Genomic DNA, 17,358 nt, shown 5'->3' with positions numbered 1-17,358 from the left:
TACCTCTCAGAAATGATTATGAAATAAAAGTGAAGTACGTGACGAGTGTGACGTTAGGAAAACATTATGCAGCATGGAGAGATTCTGTATGGGACCAATCAACCCAAAGGAGTACTGTGTGATCTGCTACCCAGCAGGTACCAACGAGGCAGCAGGGCTAGTTCAGTCGGTAGAGCATGAGACTCTTAACCCCAGGGTCGTGGGTGCGAGCCCTACGCTGGGCGGAACCGAATTTTTTTCCGATGCAGATGTTAATTACCGATTTTCTGATTAACGTGATGTAATGGAAATAGCAACTTTAAAATTTGCCTACGTCTCCATCAGTCGCAAGAAAACTGTATTTGAAAGTGAAAGTGATTTTGTAGACATGTGTGAAAGTCATCTTCTGAAGTGCAGGTGGTTTTGTTTGGAGAGAACATCGGCTATGTGTCAGATGTGTAGCCAAGCAGTAATGGGTCGCCATAGCTGCAAATATTAGACGAAAATATGAAGTATTGTCAGCTGAAGCCTGATGATTCAGACGACCGTACGGACGAAGTACGCAAAAGTGCCGCTAGGCGGCGCCTGTTTAGCTCAGTGGTAGAGCATTGGTCTAGTAAACCAGGGGTCGTGAGTTCAATCCTCACAGGAGGAAGACGAATCTTGGAAATCAGTTGCGCGTGTTGGCCATATATCAAACAGTATCTGTGATGAGGAACAATTAGCGACAGGCGTTTTATTAAGAATTACTCTCAGATGTGATTAAGGTGAATGGCGCAGATAAAGAATTTGCCAAAGCGGTACGGCATAAGGGGCAGCGGCTGTGTGGAACGAAAACACAATTCCTCAGGGGATGTGAGCGTTTCGAGAAGAGTCGTATATAAGTTATACTCGGTCGTCAGTGACCGTGTGGCCTAATGGATAAGGCGTCGGACTTCGAATCCGAAGATTGCAGGTTCGAATCCTGTCACGGTCGTGTTTTTCCAGGTCTGAATAAGAAACATGCCGTTTTAATGTAGCATTTGAGCAGTACGAAACCGTCTGAATGTTGCTGTTGACCATTCTGTGCTTGGAGATGGTCTTGAGCCTGAAACACACACAACAAGACCGGTGTTAACTAGCGAAATGGTCGGCAGAGTGCCACTCACCGCGAGTTTTGACTGGCACTTGCACATCTAAAACAACGTCGGAAAGTTACTCGTTCGGCTTTTGAGTCACATCAGGTATGTGTGTTAATTTTGACGCCGCTACCTCTGCATATTGTCATGCAATTCCTTTACCTCTCAGAAATGATTATGAAATAAAAGTGAAGTACGTGACGAGTGTGACGTGAGGAAAACATTATGCAGCATGGAGAGATTCTTATGGGACCTCCCAACCCAAACTAGTACAGTGTGATCTGCTACCCAGCAGATATCCAACGAGGCAGCACGGCTAGCTCAGTCCGTAGAGCATGAGACACTTATTCACATGGTCGTGGGTTCGAGACCTGCTCTGGGCGGAACGGAATTTTTTTCCGCTGCAGATGTAAATTACAGATTTTCTGTTTAACGTGATGTAATGGAAATAGCAACTTCAAAATTTGCCTACGTCTCCATCAGTCGCAAGAAAACTGTATTTGAAGGTGAAGGTGATTTTGTAGACATGTGTGAAAGTCATATTCTGAAGTGCAGGTGGTTTTGTTTGGAGAGAAATCCGCTACGTGTCAGATGTGTAGCCAAGCAGTAATGGGTCGCCATAGCTGCAAATATTAGTCGAAAATATGAAGTGTTGTCAGCTGAAGTCTGATGATTCAGACGACCGTACGGACGAAGTACGCAAAAGTGCCGCTAGGCGGCGCCTGTTTAGCTCAGTGGTAGAGCATTGGTCTAGTAAACCAGGGGTCGTGAGTTCCATCCTCACAGGAGGAAGACGAATCTTGGAAATCAGTTGCGCGTCGTGGCCGTATAGCAACAGTATCTGTGATGAGGAACAATTAGCGACAGGCGTATTATTAAGAAATACTCTCAGATGTGATTAAGGCGAATGGCGCAGATAAAGAATTTGCCAAAGCGGTACGGCATAATGTGGGACGAGGTAGTCTGAATTACATTTTATAGATGTATTTCTCACAAATCTCAGAGCCTGTCGTCGTCCCCGCCGCCGCTTCTGCAGAAGTAGCAAATGGCCATCGTAGCAAATGCGGCGAGGGACACTCTGCCATCGATTCAGAATGCGCAAAGTGTGTGGTCTTGTTTTCCTGTCTATGTCTGGTCGGTCTCGTAAGAGGTTGAATGTAACGAATGGGTGGGAAAGAGTAAGGGGCAGCGGCTGTGTGGAACGAAAACACAATTCCTCAGGGGCGTGAGCGTTTCGAGATGAGTCGTATATAAGTTGTACTTGGTCGTCAATGACCGTGTGGCCTAATGGATAAGGCGTCGGACTTCGGATCCGAAGATTGCAGGTTCGAATCCTGTCACGGTCGTGTTTTTCCAGTTCTGAAAAAGAAACAACCCGTTTAAATGTAGCAATTGAGCAGTACGAAACCGTCTGAATGTTGCTGTTGACCATTCTGTGCTTGGAGATGGTCTTGAGCCTGAAACACACACAACAAGACCGGTGTTACCTAGCGAAATGGTCGGCAGAGTGCCCTCACCGCGAGTTTTGACTGGCACTTGCACATCTAAAACAACGTCGGAAAGTAACTCGTTCGGCTTTTGAGTCACATCAAGTATGTGTGTTAATTTTGGCGCCGCTATCTCTGCAGATTGTCATGCAATTCCTTTAACTCTCAGAAATAATTATGAAATAAAAGTGAAGTACGTGACGAGTGTGACGTTAGGAAAACATTAGGAAGCATGGATAGAATCTGTATGGGACCACCCAACCCAAACGAGTACTGTGTGATCTGCTACACAGTTGGTTTTCAACGAGGCAGCACGACTAGCTCAGTCGGTAGTGCATGAGACTCTTATTCACACGGTCGTGGGTTCGAGCCCTACGCTGGGCGGAACGGAATTTTTTTCCGCTGCAGATTTAAATTACCGATTTTCTGATTAACGTGATGTAATGGAAATAGCAACTTTAAAATTTGCCTACGTCTCCATCAGTCGCAAGAAAACTGTATTTGAAGGAGAAGGTGATTTTGTAGACATGTGTGAAACTCATGTTCAGAAGTGCAGGTGGTTTTGTTTGGAGAGAACATCGGCTACTTGTCAGATGTGTAGCCAAGCAGTAATGGGTCGCCATAGCTGCAAATATTAGTCGAAAATATGAAGTGTTGTCAGCTGAAGTCTGATGATTCAGACGAATGTACGGACGAAGTACGCAAAAGTGCCGCTAGGCGGCGCCTGTTTAGCTCAGTGGTAGAGCATTGATCTAGTAAACCAGGGGTCGTGAGTTCCATCCTCACAGGAGGAAGACGAATTTTGGAAATCAGTTGCGCGTCATGGCCGTATAGCAAACAGTATCTATGATGACGAACAATTAGCGACTGACGTTTTATTAAGAATTACTCTCAGATGTGATTAAGGCGAATGGCGCAGATAAAGCATTTGCCAAAGCAGTACGGCATAAGGTGGGACGAGGCAGTCTGAATTACATTTTCTAGATGTATTTCTCACAAATGTCAGAGCCATTCGCGGTCGTCGTCGTCGTCGTCGTCGTCGTTCGTCGCCGCCGCCGCTTCTGCAGAAGTAGCAAATGGCCATCGTAGCAAATGCGGCGAGGGACACCCTGCCATCGATTCCGAATGCGCAAAGTGTGTGGTCTTGTTTTCCTGTCTATGTTTGGTCGGTCTCGTAAGAGGTTGATGTAACGAATGGGTGGGAAAGAGTAAGGGGCAGCGGCTGTGTTGAACGAAAACACAATTCCTCAGGGGCGTGAGCATTTCGAGATGAGTCGTATATAAGTTGTACTTGGTCGTCAGTGACCGTGTGGCCTAATGGATAACGCGTCGGACTTCGGATCCAAAGATTGCACGTTCGAATCCTGTCACGGTCGTGTTTTTCCAGTACGGAAAAAGAAACATACCGATTTAATGTAGCAATTGTGCAGTACGAAACCGTCTGAATGTTGCTGTTGACCATTCTGTGCTTGGAGTTTGACGTTAGGAAAACATTAGGCAGCATGGAGAGATTCTGTATGGGACCACCCAACCCAAACGAGTACAGTGTGATCTGCTACCCAGCAGGTATCCAACGAAGCAGCACCGCTAGCTCAGTCGGTAGAGCATGAGACTTTTATTCACAGCGTCGTGGGTTCGAGCCCTACGCTGGGCGGAACGGAATTTATTTCCGCTGCAGACGTAAATTACCGATTTTCTGATTAACGTGATGTAATGGAAATAGCAATTTTAAAATTTGCCTACGTCTCCATCAGTCGCAAGAAAACTGTATTTGAAGGTGAAGGTGATTTTGTAGACATGTGTGAAAGTCATGTTCTGAAGTGCAAGTGGTTTTGTTTGGAGAGAACATCGGCTACGTGTCAGATGTGTAGCCAAGTAGTAATGGGTCGCCATAGCTGCAAATATTAGTCGAAAATATGAAGTGTTGTCAGCTGAAGTCTGATGATTCAGACGACCGTATGGACGAAGTACGCAAAAGTGCCGCTAGGCGGAGCCTGTTTAGCTCAGTGGTAGAGCATTGGTATAGTAACCAGGGTTCGTGAGTTCCATCCTCACAGGAGGAAGACGAATCTTGGAAATCAGTTGCGCATCGTGGCCGTATATCAAACAGTATCTGTGATGAGGAACAATTAGCGACAGGTGTATTATTAAGAATTACTCTCAGATGGGATTAAGGCGAATGGCACAGATAAAGCATTTGCCAAAGCAGTACGGCATAAGGTGGGATGAGGCAGTCTGAATTACTTTTGATAGATGTATTCCTCACAAATCTCAGAGCCTCTCGCGGTCGTCGTCGTCGTCGTTCCATCCTCACAGGAGGAACGAATTTTGGAAATCAGTTGCGCGTCATGGCCGTATAGCAAACAGTATCTATGATGACGAACAATTAGCGACAGACGTTTTATTAAGAATTACTCTCAGATGTGATTAAGGCGAATGGCGCAGATAAAGCATTTGCCAAAGCAGTACGGCATAAGGTGGGACGAGGCAGTCTGAATTACATTTTATAGATGTATTTCTCACAAATCTCAGAGCCTCTCGCGGTCGTCGTCGTCGTCGTCGTCGTCAACGCCGCCGCCGCCGCTTCTGCAGAAGTAGCAAATGGCCATCGTAGCAAATGCGGCGAGGGACACCCTGCCATCGCTTCCGAATGCGCAAAATGTGTGGTCTTGTTTTCCTGTCTATGTTTGGTCGGTCTCGTAAGAGGTTGATGTAACGAATGGGTGGGAAAGAGTAAGGGGCAGCGGCTGTGTGGAACGAAAACACAATTCCTCAGGGGCGTGAGCGTTTCGAGATGAGTCGTATATAAGTTGTACTTGGTCGTCAGTGACCGTGTGGCCTAATGGATAAGGCGTCGGACTTCGGATCCGAAGATTGCAGGTTCGAATCCTGACACGGTCGTGTTCTCCCAGTTCTGAAAAAGAAACATACCGTTTTAATGTAGCAATTGAGCAGTACGAAACCGTCTGAATGTTGCTGTTGACCATTCTGTGCTTGGAGATGGTCTTGAGCCTGAAACACACACAACAAGACCGGTGTTAACTAGAGAAATGGTCGGCAGAGTGCCCTCACCGCGAGTTTTGACTGACACTTGCACATCTAAAACAACGTCGTAAAGTTACTCGTTCGGCTTTTGAGTCACATCAGGTATGTGTGTTAATTTTGACGCCGCTACCTCTGCATATTGTCATGCAATTCCTTTACCTCTCAGAAATGATTATGAAATAAAAGTGAAGTACGTGACGAGTGTGACGTTAGGAAAACATTAGGCAGCATGGAGAGATTCTTATGGGACCTCCCAACCCAAACGAGTACAGTGTGATCTGCTACCCAGCAGGTATCCAACGAGGCAGCACGGCTAGCTCAGTCGGTAGAGCATGAGACTCTTATTCACAGGGTCGTGGGGTCGAGACCTGCTCTGGGCGGAACGGAATTTTTTTCCGCTGCAGATGTAAATTACAGATTTTCTGTTTAACGTGATGTAATGGAAATAGCAACTTTAAAATTTGCCTACGTCTCCATCAGTCGCAAGAAAACTGTATTTGAAGGTGAAGGTGATTTTGTAGACATGTGTGAAAGTCATATTCTGAAGTGCAGGTGGTTTTGTTTGGAGAGAAATCCGCTACGTGTCAGATGTGTAGCAAAGCAGTAATGGGTCGCCATAGCTGCAAATATTAGTCGAAAATATCAAGTGTTGTCAGCTGAAGTCTGATGATTCAGACGACCTTACGGACGAAGTACGCAAAAGTGCCGCTAGGCGGCGCCTGTTTAGCTCAGTGGTAGAGCATTGGTCTAGTAAACCAGGGGTCGTGAGTTCCATCCTCACAGGAGGAAGACGAATCTTGGAAATCAGTTGCGAATCGTGGCCGTATGGCAAACAGTATCTCTGATGAGGAACGATTAGCGACAGGCGTATTATTAAGAATTCCTCTCAGATGTGATTAAGGCAAATGGCGCAGATAAAGCATTTGCCAAAGCAGTACGGCCACTATCTTCGGCGTAACTCGAGAGGGTTGCGCCCTTCGATATTATTGTCGTTAATATCGAAGTGCTAGGAGTTTCAGTGATCGCTGCAGCTGCCGTTGTCCCAGCCGCCGCCGCCGCCGCCGCCGCCGCCGCCGCCGCCGCCGCCGCCGCCGCCGCCGGTCTCCCGCCGACGCCGGTTGCCGCCACCGTATCCGGTTCCTGCCGCTGCTGCTGTTGCCGACCGCCGCCGCCGCCGCCGCCGCCGCCGCCGCCGCCGCCGCCGCCGCTCCCTGCCCGTCTTTCGTTCTGTCGTCTCTGCTTACGTCTTACCCTTCCTCTTCGTCAGTCTCTTGTCCTTGTCCTTTGACTGTCCCCTGTTATTTTCCCTCTTTTCCCCTCTCCCACTTATCCTCTCACCATGACAACCCCCACAACTACCGCCACTACCACTGCAATCGTGTACACGTCCCCCTCACTTGCTGCCACCACCATCACGTGGTGTGCTCAATCACCGCCTCCCCCATATATTCCCCCCCTCCTCACTCTTCCCACCCGCGCTCCTTTTGTTGCTCCCTCCCCTGTTCCTACCCCCCATGCCTCACTTGACCCATTCCCTCCCCTCCCACATGTAACTCATGCCACCCCCGCCAGGGTTGTTGCCCGTCGGGCCACCACCCACGCTACAGCATCATCATTGTCATCACCATCACCATCACCATCGCCCTCGCCATCGCCAGTGCCAACCACTGCCACTGCATCTTCTGTGGCGCCAGCTCCAGCTCCAGCACCAGCACCAGCACCACCACCAGTGCCTGCACCGCCGGTGGGACCTGCCATCTCCCGCCATCTCCTGGTCGTCCCCATCCCCCACACCTCTTCCCATCCCTCTCCCGCTGTGAAACGTCCCAGCGGCACCCCAGCCTCTTCTGCTCCCAAGAAGTCGCAGACTCTCCCCCCTCCAACCCCCCAGGATGCCATGGATACCACCCCACCTGCCCTATCTACTCCCTCCTCTACCTCCCCCTCCTACAGGTACCTCCTTTCTCACCCTGATCCCTCTCTCCTGGAGGCCCGCAATCTTACCCTTCTCCTCCGCCAGCACTTCCCCGGAGCCCCGATCTCCCTTCTCACCCCCCGTCGGGACTCCGTCCTGATCACATCCCCCAGCCCCACCCTCCACTCCGACATCCTCTCCCGCATTCCCCTCACCCGGTTTGGTCCCCATGCCTCCCTTGCCCCTGCTCCCTCCCCCTCCTCATCCCGACAACCCCAGCCGCCCTGTCGCCCACCGACCCTCACTGCCGTGATCACTCGGCTTAGCCCGATGATCACGGAGGAGGAGGTGTTGGCGGAGCTGAAGGCCCATCCCTATCTAGAGGTTCGAGCTGTCCGCCGGATTCACAATCCAGCCGGCCCCACCCGCCTCATGCGGGTGTTCTCCGAGCATGCTCCCTCCATAGACCTCCTCCTCAAGGAGGGTGCCCTCCTTTTCAACCGCCGTTATAAGGTCGACCCCTCCCGCTCCCTTCCACAGTCCATCCGCTGCCAGAGGTGCTTGCGCTATAATGCACATCCTACATCTGAGTGCCGCGAGGCCCCCGTCTGCCCGCACTGCAAAGAAGCACACTTCCTCCGACAGTGCCCCAACCTTCAGTCCCCCCCCTCCTGTAACACCTGTAACCTCCAACACCCAACCTACTCCCAAAAGTGCAAGGCCAGACCCCCTCCCTCCGCTCCTGAACTCACTGTCCCTGTCCGCCCCTTGGATGCCCCCAACCCTCCCGGCAATTCCCTCCGTCCCCCCCCCCCCACAGCTGAGGACATCATCCGCTTTGTAACCGTTGTCCTTCAGAACATCCACCCCTTTCAGCGCCCCCACACCCTCCAGCAGATATCCCTTGCCGCCCGTTCTGTCTTCCAGCTCAACACTTACGCCACCTACTCCCATAACCAGGCCCATTTTACCTTCTCCCGTCTCGACACCCTCGTCTAAATTCCCACTAAGGTGCGACAGCAACGTATCCTGTTTAACAACATCCGTTCCCTTCCTGTCAACAAGAATCTCCTTATGCATACCCTCACCACCCACCGCGTGGATGCCTTCCTCCTAAACGAAACATTTCTCCAGCCCCACCATACTGTCCATACCTCGCCCTACCTCCTTCACCGCTCTGACAACCCCCTCCCGACAGCGCGTGGCGGAGTTGCCATTGGCCACCATCGCCAGATCCCTGTTCGGCTCCAACCCCTCCTTCCCAACCCCACGGAACACCTGATCCTTAGTCTATTCTTCCCCGGCCTCACCGTTACCTGCGCCACCATCTATGTCCGCCCCTCTGCCCCTAATCCTTTTGACTTCCTTTCCCACATCGACCGTACCTTCTCCTCCTACGTGATTGCCGCAGATCTCAATATCCATAGTCGCTCCGCCACCCAGTTACGGCGGTGGCATCGGTTCCTCGCCACCATCCAAGGAGATGTCCTTCCTCTTCCCCAACACACCCGCCCTGAATCCAATACCACACCCGATGTCGTCCTAGCCTCCCCCAACCTCCTTGGCCGCATAGCGGTGGACGTCCTCGACCCTATTGGCAGTGACCATCTCCCTGTCCTTCTTACCATATCAGACGGTCGTCGCCCCCGTCCCGATCCTCGCCTTGACCCTCCCCCCAAGTATGTCCATGATTACTCCCGTGCCGACTGGAATGCATACCGGGATACCCTTACTACCCGAGTCGATAGCCACCCCCTCACCTACCACCGCCCACATGACATAACCCATGCCGCATCCTTTCTCCAGCAGACCTTGTCTGAGGCCGTGGAGGCCCACATCCCTACCGTCGCCATCCACCCGCACCGTCCCACTTTACCCCCACAGGCCGTCCTCCTCCTTCGAGAATCCCGTCGTCTCTACCGTGCCTTCCTCCACACGCGTGACCGGGACACACTACAACGCCACCGGCAACTCCAGAGACACATCCGGAACTTGCTCGCGGCTAAGAAACGCCGGGACTGGCGACAGACATGCACCCGTCTTAATGCTACCCTACCTATTAACTTGTCCAAATACTGGTCAGCCTTCCGCCGCCTTACTGGATCAAACCCCCCCCCCCCTTACTATCCTCTCCTTCATAATGACAATCCCTTTCCTGACAACCTTAGTAAGGCCAACCATTTTGCCTCCTACCTCACTGATGTCTTTACCATCCCTGACGATCCCCAGTTCGATTATTCCCTCTTCCCCGATGTCCGCGATCGAACTGACACCTCTATCCCTCCACTAGCTCCTGGCTTCCAGTACTTGGACAACAATACACACACTGAACTCAATAACCCTATAACTACTCAAGACATCATCGATATACTCCGCACCAAACGCAACACTGCTCCTGGTCACGACCGTGTTACTTACCGTCACCTCCGTGAAGCTCCCGCCCCCTTCCTCTCCACCCTGGCCAGGCTGTACAATGTGGTCTTGTCCACCGGCTTCTACCCCGACCTGTGGAAAACCTCCCGGATCCTGATGTTCCTCAAACCCGATAAACCACCTTCCGCTGTCTCTTCCTACCGTCCTATAAGCCTTACCTCGGTCTTCAGCAAGGTCCTGGAATCCATTCTAACCCGCCGCATCCACCAGCATCTCCACCGGCACCGCTTCCTTCCCTCCACCCAATGTGGCTTTCGACCATCCTTCTCTGCCGATGACATTCTCCTTCACCTCACTCACCTCCTCTCCGAACAACTCAACTCCCGTCGCTCCGCCATATTCCTCTCCCTTGACCTTGAACGCGCCTATGACCGTGTGTGGCATTCTGGTCTCCTCTTCAAGCTCCAAACCTTTGCTCTTCCTATTAACTACGTCCGTCTGATCGCCTCCTTCATTTCCCACCGCCCTTCCTATGTCACTATCCACAACACTGATTCCTACACCTTCTACCCCTCTGCCGGTGTGCCCCAAGGTTCCGTCCTTTCCCCTCTTCTTTACCTTCTTTATACGGCGGACATGCCTCCGCCTGCACCCCCCCTTCACCTTCTCCAGTACGCCGATGACACCGCCTTCCTTGCCCTTGCCCCCACCCTGCAACGCTCCCAACACCTTCTCCAATCCCATCTGGACCGGTTCACCTCTTGGTGCAACCAGTAGTTGCTCAAGGTCAATCCTTCCAAGACCCAGGCAATCATCGTAGGCAAAACCACCCCTTCCTTCCGTCTCCTTGATTTCTATCTTACCATTTATGGCCGTCCTATTAACCTCACACCCACCCTCAAGTACCTTGGCGTCACCCTTGACCGTCGCCTCTCCTGAACCCCTCATCTCCGGACAATCCAAGCCAAGGCACGCTCCCGACTCCACCTCCTGAAGCTCCTTTCTGGCCGCACATGGGGTCTGGACCCATCCACCGTCCTCCACACCTATAAATCTCTCATCCGCCCTATCCTCTGTTATGCCCATCCCGCCTGGATCTCTGCCCCGCCTACCTTTTACAAATCCCTTCAAATCCTTGAACGGCATGCACTCCGCCTCGCCTATCGCATCCGCCTCCCTTCCCCCACGCGGCTCCTCTATGACCTCATCCCCTTCCCACACCTCCTCCTCTTCCTCCAACGGATACGGATCCTCTACACCTCCCGCAAGCTTGATCCTCCCCACCCGCTTGTCTCTTCCATCCTCTCCCACCCCAACCCACTGCCGCGCCTGTACTCCTGTATCCCACCTGTTCTCCATCTTCACACTCTCCACACCCTCTCCCAAGGTGGCTTCCGCCGACTCCCCCTCCCGGATGATGCCCTCCTCCCCTCCATCTACCCCTCCTACCAACTTTGAGCCTTGCCTTCCCCTCTCCTCTCATTTTCCTGTGGGCACCCTCTCTCCCTTCTCTCCCTCCCTCTCTCCCTCCTTCCATCCTTACCTCCCCTCCCCCTCTCCCTCGGCTTCCACCCCCCTCTTTTCGTTTTCTCCCCTCCTCCTCCCTGGCATCCTATCTCCCCCTCCCTCCTTCCCTCCCCCTGTTTTTTCCCTTGGCAGGCCCCCAGCTTTTCGCTGTGGACAGTGCCCCTGCAGCGCCGAAGCCCATCTCCGCAGCGTCCGTGTCTTTCGTCCCGTCTGTACCTCGAGTGTTTCTTCGTTTTCTGCTCCACCGTTCACCTGTGCTAGTGTTCTCTGTTCCGTGCTGTGCTGCCCGTTTTTTTTTTTTTTTTTTTTTTTTTTTTTTTTTTTTTTTTAAAACTGAAACAGTGCTGCGTCGGTGAACGACTTCAATTCTTTTTATTCTCTGTTGTCTTCTGCTTTTTGTCCTCCATGTCTGTATTTTGAGATTATGTCTTCCTGTTTTTATCTCTTGTATGTTTCTTGTGGCCGAAGAGCGGCATATTAGGCCGCTGCCGGCCTACCTTTGTAGGTATAAAATGACAATAAAGAAAAAAAAAAAAAAGTACGGCATAAGGTGGGACGAGACAGTCTGAATTACATTTTATAGATGTATTTCTGACAAATCTCAGGGCCTCTCGTCGTCGTCGTCGTCGCCGCCGCTTCTGCAGAAGTAGCAAATGGCCATCGCAGCAAATGCGGCGAGGGAAACCCTGCCATCGATTCCGAATGCGCCAAGTGTGTGGTCTTGTTTTCCTGTCTATGTTTGGTCGGTCTCGTAAGAGGTTGAATGTAACGAATGGGTGGGAAAGATTAAGGGGCACGGCTGTGTGGAACGAAAACACAATTCCTCAGGGGCGTGAGCGTTTCGAGATGAGTCGTATATAAGTTTTACTTGGTCGTCAATGACCGTGTGGCCTAATGGATAAGGCGTCGGACTTCCGATCCGAATCCTGTCACAGTCGTGTTTTTCCAGTTCTGAAAAAGATACATACCGTTTTAATGTAGCAATTGAGCAGTACGAATCCGTCTGAATGTTGCTGTTGACCATTCTGTGCTTGGAGATGGTCTTGAGCCTGAAACACACACAACAAGACCGCTGTTAACTAGCGAAATGGTCGGCAGAGTGCCCTCACCGCGAGTTTTGACTGGCACTTGCACATCTAAAACAACGTCGGAAAGTAGCTCGTTCGGCTTTTGAGTCACATCAAGTAAGTGTGTTAATTTTGACGCCGCTAACTCTGCAGATTGTCATGCAATTCCTTTACCTCTCAGAAATGATTATGAAATAAAAGTGAAGTACGTGACGAGTGTGACGTTAGGAAAACATTTTTTTTTTTTTTTTTTTTTTTTTTTCCTTTATTGTGATTTTAATACCTGTGACAAACAGGTAGGCCGGCAGCGGACCAGGTATGCCGCTCTTCGGCCTCAGAGTATACACAGAACAGAGATGAGTGAGATATAAAAACAATCAAGACGGCGGGGTACAAACAGTAGACAAAACAGAGTTAAAACGGAGTCGGTCACGTGCGTAGCACAATGGATAAAAGCGGAGAAACACGGTGCACAAACGCAGATGGCAGATGGCCACACGTGAACCAGCGGAGCACAAACGACGAAACACAAACACACTGCAGGAGAGTCGAGGCACAAACACATGCGATGGTCTTCGGCGTAGGACGATGAAAGTAACAGATGGAAGACAGCAGAGTCGTGGCCTGCCAAGGGGAAAAGGTGTGGGGAAGAGGAGAGAGAGGGGGAGGGGAAGATGCCAGTGGAGGAGAGGGATGGAGGAGAAGGGGGAGGGTAGGGGGAGTGGAAGCCCAAGGAGAAAGGGGAGGGGAGGGAGGGAGAGAAGGGAGAGAGGGTGCCCACAGGAAAAGGAGAGGAGAGGGAAGGTAAGGCTCAAAGTTGGTAGGAGGGGTAGATGGAGGGGAGGAGGGCATCATCAGGGAGGGGGAGTTGACGGAAGCCACCGAGGGAGAGGGTGTGGAGGGTGTAAAGATGGAGAGCAGGTGGGATATAGGAATGCAGGCGCGGCAGCGGGTTGGGGTGGGAGAGGATGGGAGAGACAAGAGGGTGTGGAGGATCAAGCTTGCGGGAGGTGTAGAGGATCCGTAACCGTTCGAGGAAAAGGAGGAGGTGCGGGAAGGGAATCAGGTCATAGAGGATCCGCGTGGGGGAAGGGAGACGGATGCGATAGGCGAGGCGGAGCGCATGGCGTTCTAGGATCTGAATGGACTTGTAGAAGGTAGGAGGGGCAGAGATCCAGGCGGGATGAGCATAGCAAAGGATAGGACGGATGAGGGACTTGTAGGTGTAGAGGATGGTGGAAGGGTCCAGACCCCATGTACGGCCAGAAAGGAGCTTAAGGAGGCGGAGGCGGGAGCGTGCCTTGGCTTGGATCGTCCGGAGATGTGGGTTCCAGGAGAGGCGACGGTCGAGGGTGACACCAAGGTACTTGAGAGTAGGTGTGAGGGTGATGGGACGGCCATAAATAGTAAGATAGAAATCAAGGAGACGGAAGGAACGAGTGGTTTTGCCTACAATGATCGCCTGGGTCTTGGAAGGATTGACCTTGAGCAACCACTGGTTACACCAAGTGGTGAACCGGTCAAGATAGGATTGGAGAAGGTGCTGGGAGCGTTGCAGGGTGGGAGCGAGGGCAAGGAAGGCAGTGTCATCGGCGTACTGGAGAAGGTGTAGGGGAGGTGCAGGTGGAGGCATGTCTGCCGTGTAAAGGAGGTAGAGAAGAGGGGAAAGGACGGAACCTTGGGGCACACCGGCGGAGGGGTAGAAGGTGTAGGAATCAGTGTTGTGGATGGTGACATAGGAAGGACGGTGGGAAAGGAAGGAAGCGACCAGACGGACATAGTTGAGAGGAAGAGCAAAGGTTTGGAGCTTGAAAAGGAGACCGGAATGCCACACACGGTCATATGCGCGTTCGAGGTCGAGGGAAAGGAAGATGGCGGAACGACGGGAATTGAGTTGTTCGGAGAGGAGGTGAGTGAGGTGAAGGAGGAGGTCATCGGCTGAGAAGGACGGCCGAAAGCCACATTGGGTAGGGGGGAGGAGGCGGTGTTGGTGAAGGTGCTTGTGTAGGCGGTGGGTAAGAATGGATTCCAGGACCTTGCTGAAGACCGAGGTAAGGCTGATGGGACGGTAGGAGGAGACAGCGGAAGGCGGTTTGTCGGGCTTGAGGAACATCAGGATCCGGGAGGTTTTCCACAGGTCGGGGTAGTAGCCGGTGGACAGGACCACATTGTAGAGCCTGGCCAATGTGGAGAGGAAGGAGGCAGGAGCTTCACGGAGGTGACGGTAAGTAACACGATCGTGACCGGGAGCAGTGTTGCGTTTAGGGCGAAGTGTAGCAATGATATCTTGAGTGGTGATTGGGGTATTTAGTTCTGTGTGTGTGATGTTGTCCAAGTACTGGAAGCCAGGAGCAAGCGGGGGGACAGAGGTATCAGTTCGGTCACGGACATCAGGAAAGAGGGAATAATCGAACTGGGGATCGTCAGGGATGGTAAGGATATCGGAGAGGTAGGAGGCGAAATGGTTGGCCTTACTAAGGGCATCAGGGAAGGGGTGGTCATCATGAAGGAGAGGGTAGTAGGGAGAGGGTTTAGATCCGGTAAGGCGGCGGAAGGCTGACCAGTACTTGGACGAGTTGATAGGTAAGGTGGCATTAAGACGGGTGCATGTCTGTCGCCAGTCCCGGCGTTTCTTTGCCGTGAGTAAGTTCCTGATGTGTCGCTGTAGTTGCCGGTGGCGTCGTAGTGTGTCCTGGTCACGTGTGTGAAGGAAGGCACGGTAGAGCCGGCGGGATTCACGCAGGAGAAGGACGGCCTGTGGGGGTAAGGTGGGGCGGTGCGGATGGATGGCAATGGTAGGGACGTGGGCCTCCACGGCCTCAGACAAGGTCTGCTGGAGAAAGGAGGCAGCACGGGTAACGTCATCAGGTTGGTGGTAGGTGAGGGGGTGGCTATCGACCTGGAGAGCAAGGGAGTCCCGGTAGGCATTCCAGTTGGCACGGGAGTAGTCATGGACATATTTCGGGGGAGGGTCATGGCGCGGGTCGGGACGGGGGCGACGACCGTCTGATACAGTGAGGAGGACAGGGAGATGGTCACTGCCAATGGGATCAAGGACGTCCACCGCTATGCGGTCCAGCAGGGTGGGGGAGGCTAGGACGACATCGGGAGTGGTATTGGATTCAGGGCGGGTGTGTTGGGGAATTGGAAGGACGTCGCCTTGGAGGGTGGCAAGGAACCGATGCCACCGCCGTAACTGGGCGGCAGAACGACTATGGATGTTAAGGTCGGCGGCGATCACGTAGGAGGAGAAGGTACGGTCGATGTGGGAAAGGAAGTCGAAAGGAATAGGTGCAGCGGGGCGGACATAGATGGTGGCACAGGTAAGGGTAAGGCCGGGGAAGAAGAGACTAAGGATCAAGTGTTCTGTGGGGTCAGGAAGGAGGGGTTGGAGCCGGACAGGGATCTGGCGGTGGTGGCCAATGGCAACTCCGCCACGCGCTATCTGGAGTGGATTGTCAGACCGGTGAAGGAGGTAGGGCGAGGTGTGGACGGTGTGGTGGGGCTGAAGAAAGGTTTCGTTCAGAAGGAAGGCATCCACACGGTGGGTCGTAAGGGTATGCATAAGGAGGTGCTTGTTGGTGGGAAGGGAGCGGATGTTATTGAACAGGATACGGTGCTGTCGTGCCATAATGGGAATTTAAACGAGGGTGTCGAGACGGGAGAAGGTGAAATGGGCCTGGTTGTGGGAATAGGTGGCGTAGGTGTTGAGGTGGAACACGGAACGGGCAGCGAGGGTAATCTGGTGGAGGGTGTGGGGACGCTGAAAGGGATGGACGTTCTGGAGCACTATTGTGACGAACCTGATGATGTCCTCTGCGGTGGGGGGAGGACGGAGGGAATTGCCAGGAGGGGTGGGGTCATCCAAAGGGCGGAGAGGAACAGTGAGTTCAGGAGCGGATGGAGGAGGTCGAGCCTTGCATTTCTGGGAGTAGGTAGGGTGTTGGAGGTTGCCGGTATTGCAGGAGGGAGGAGACTGAAGGTTGGGGCACTGCCGGAGGAAGTGCGCTTGCTTACAATGCGGGCAGACTGGGGCCTCGCGGCACTCTGATGTTGGGTGTGCGTTATAACGCAGACACCTCTGGCAGCGAATGGATTGTGGTGGGGAGCGGGAGGGGTCAACCTTATACCGGCGGTGGAAGAGGAGGGCACCCTCCTTAAGGAGATGGTCGATGGAGGGAGCGTGTTCGGAGAAAACTCGCATAAGGCGAGTGGGGCCCGCAGAGTTGAAAATGCGGCGAACAGCTCGCACCTCCAGGTACGGGTGGGCCTTCAACTCCGCCAGCACCTCTTCCTCCGTGATCGTCGGGCTAAGCCGAGTGATCACGGCGGTGAGGGTCGGCGGGCGACGTGGGGGTTGGGGTTGACGGGGGGAGGAAGGGGAAGGAGCAGGGGCAAGGGAGGCATTAGGTCCAAATCGGGTGAGAGGAATTCGGGAGAGGATGTCGGAGTGTAGGGTAGTGCTTGGGGAGGTGATCAAGACAGAGTCCCTACGGGGGGTAAGAAGGGAGATGGGGGCTGCAGGGAAGTATTGGCGGAGGAGCAAGGTCAGGTTGCGGGCCTCCAGGAGAGAGGGATCAGGACGGGAGAGGAGATACTTGTAGGAGGGGGAGTTAGAAGAGGAAGTAGAGGGGGCTGGAGGGGAGACATCCATGGCATCTAGGGGTGGGGGAGGGGGAAGATGCTGGGACTTCTTGGGTGCAGAGGAGGCGGGGGTGCCACTGGGACGCTTAACAGCGGGGACAGGATGGGAGGAGGCGTGGGGCACTGGAGTGACGGGGAGATGACGGGAAGCGGCAGGTCCCGGTGGCGGTGCTGGTGCTGGTGCTGCTGTTGGTGCTGCTGTT

At 52.9% G+C, this 17,358-nt stretch overlaps 4 non-coding genes across 4 annotated transcripts; all 4 read left to right on the top strand.

Annotated features, from left to right (window-relative positions):
• The first annotated feature begins 562 nt into the window (after nt 1-562).
• Nucleotides 563-634, top strand: Trnat-agu (transfer RNA threonine (anticodon AGU)). The gene has a single exon. It is a non-coding gene; the product is annotated as a tRNA-Thr (tRNA).
• A 248-nt stretch (nt 635-882) lies between these two features.
• On the top strand, nt 883-955 carry Trnar-ucg (transfer RNA arginine (anticodon UCG)). Its single transcript has one exon. It is a non-coding gene; the product is annotated as a tRNA-Arg (tRNA).
• A 1,415-nt stretch (nt 956-2,370) lies between these two features.
• Nucleotides 2,371-2,443, top strand: Trnar-ucg (transfer RNA arginine (anticodon UCG)). Its single transcript has one exon. It is a non-coding gene; the product is annotated as a tRNA-Arg (tRNA).
• Nucleotides 2,444-5,412: 2,969 nt separating this feature from the next.
• Trnar-ucg (transfer RNA arginine (anticodon UCG)) lies at nt 5,413-5,485 on the top strand. The gene has a single exon. It is a non-coding gene; the product is annotated as a tRNA-Arg (tRNA).
• Nucleotides 5,486-17,358: the final 11,873 nt, after the last annotated feature.

The sequence above is a fragment of the Schistocerca gregaria genome, chromosome 10, assembly GCF_023897955.1.
Source record: "Schistocerca gregaria isolate iqSchGreg1 chromosome 10, iqSchGreg1.2, whole genome shotgun sequence".
In the NCBI taxonomy this organism is placed as follows: Eukaryota; Metazoa; Arthropoda; class Insecta; order Orthoptera; family Acrididae; genus Schistocerca; species Schistocerca gregaria.
Note: the sequence above shows the minus strand (reverse complement) of the source record. Positions and strands in the feature narration are given on the sequence as shown.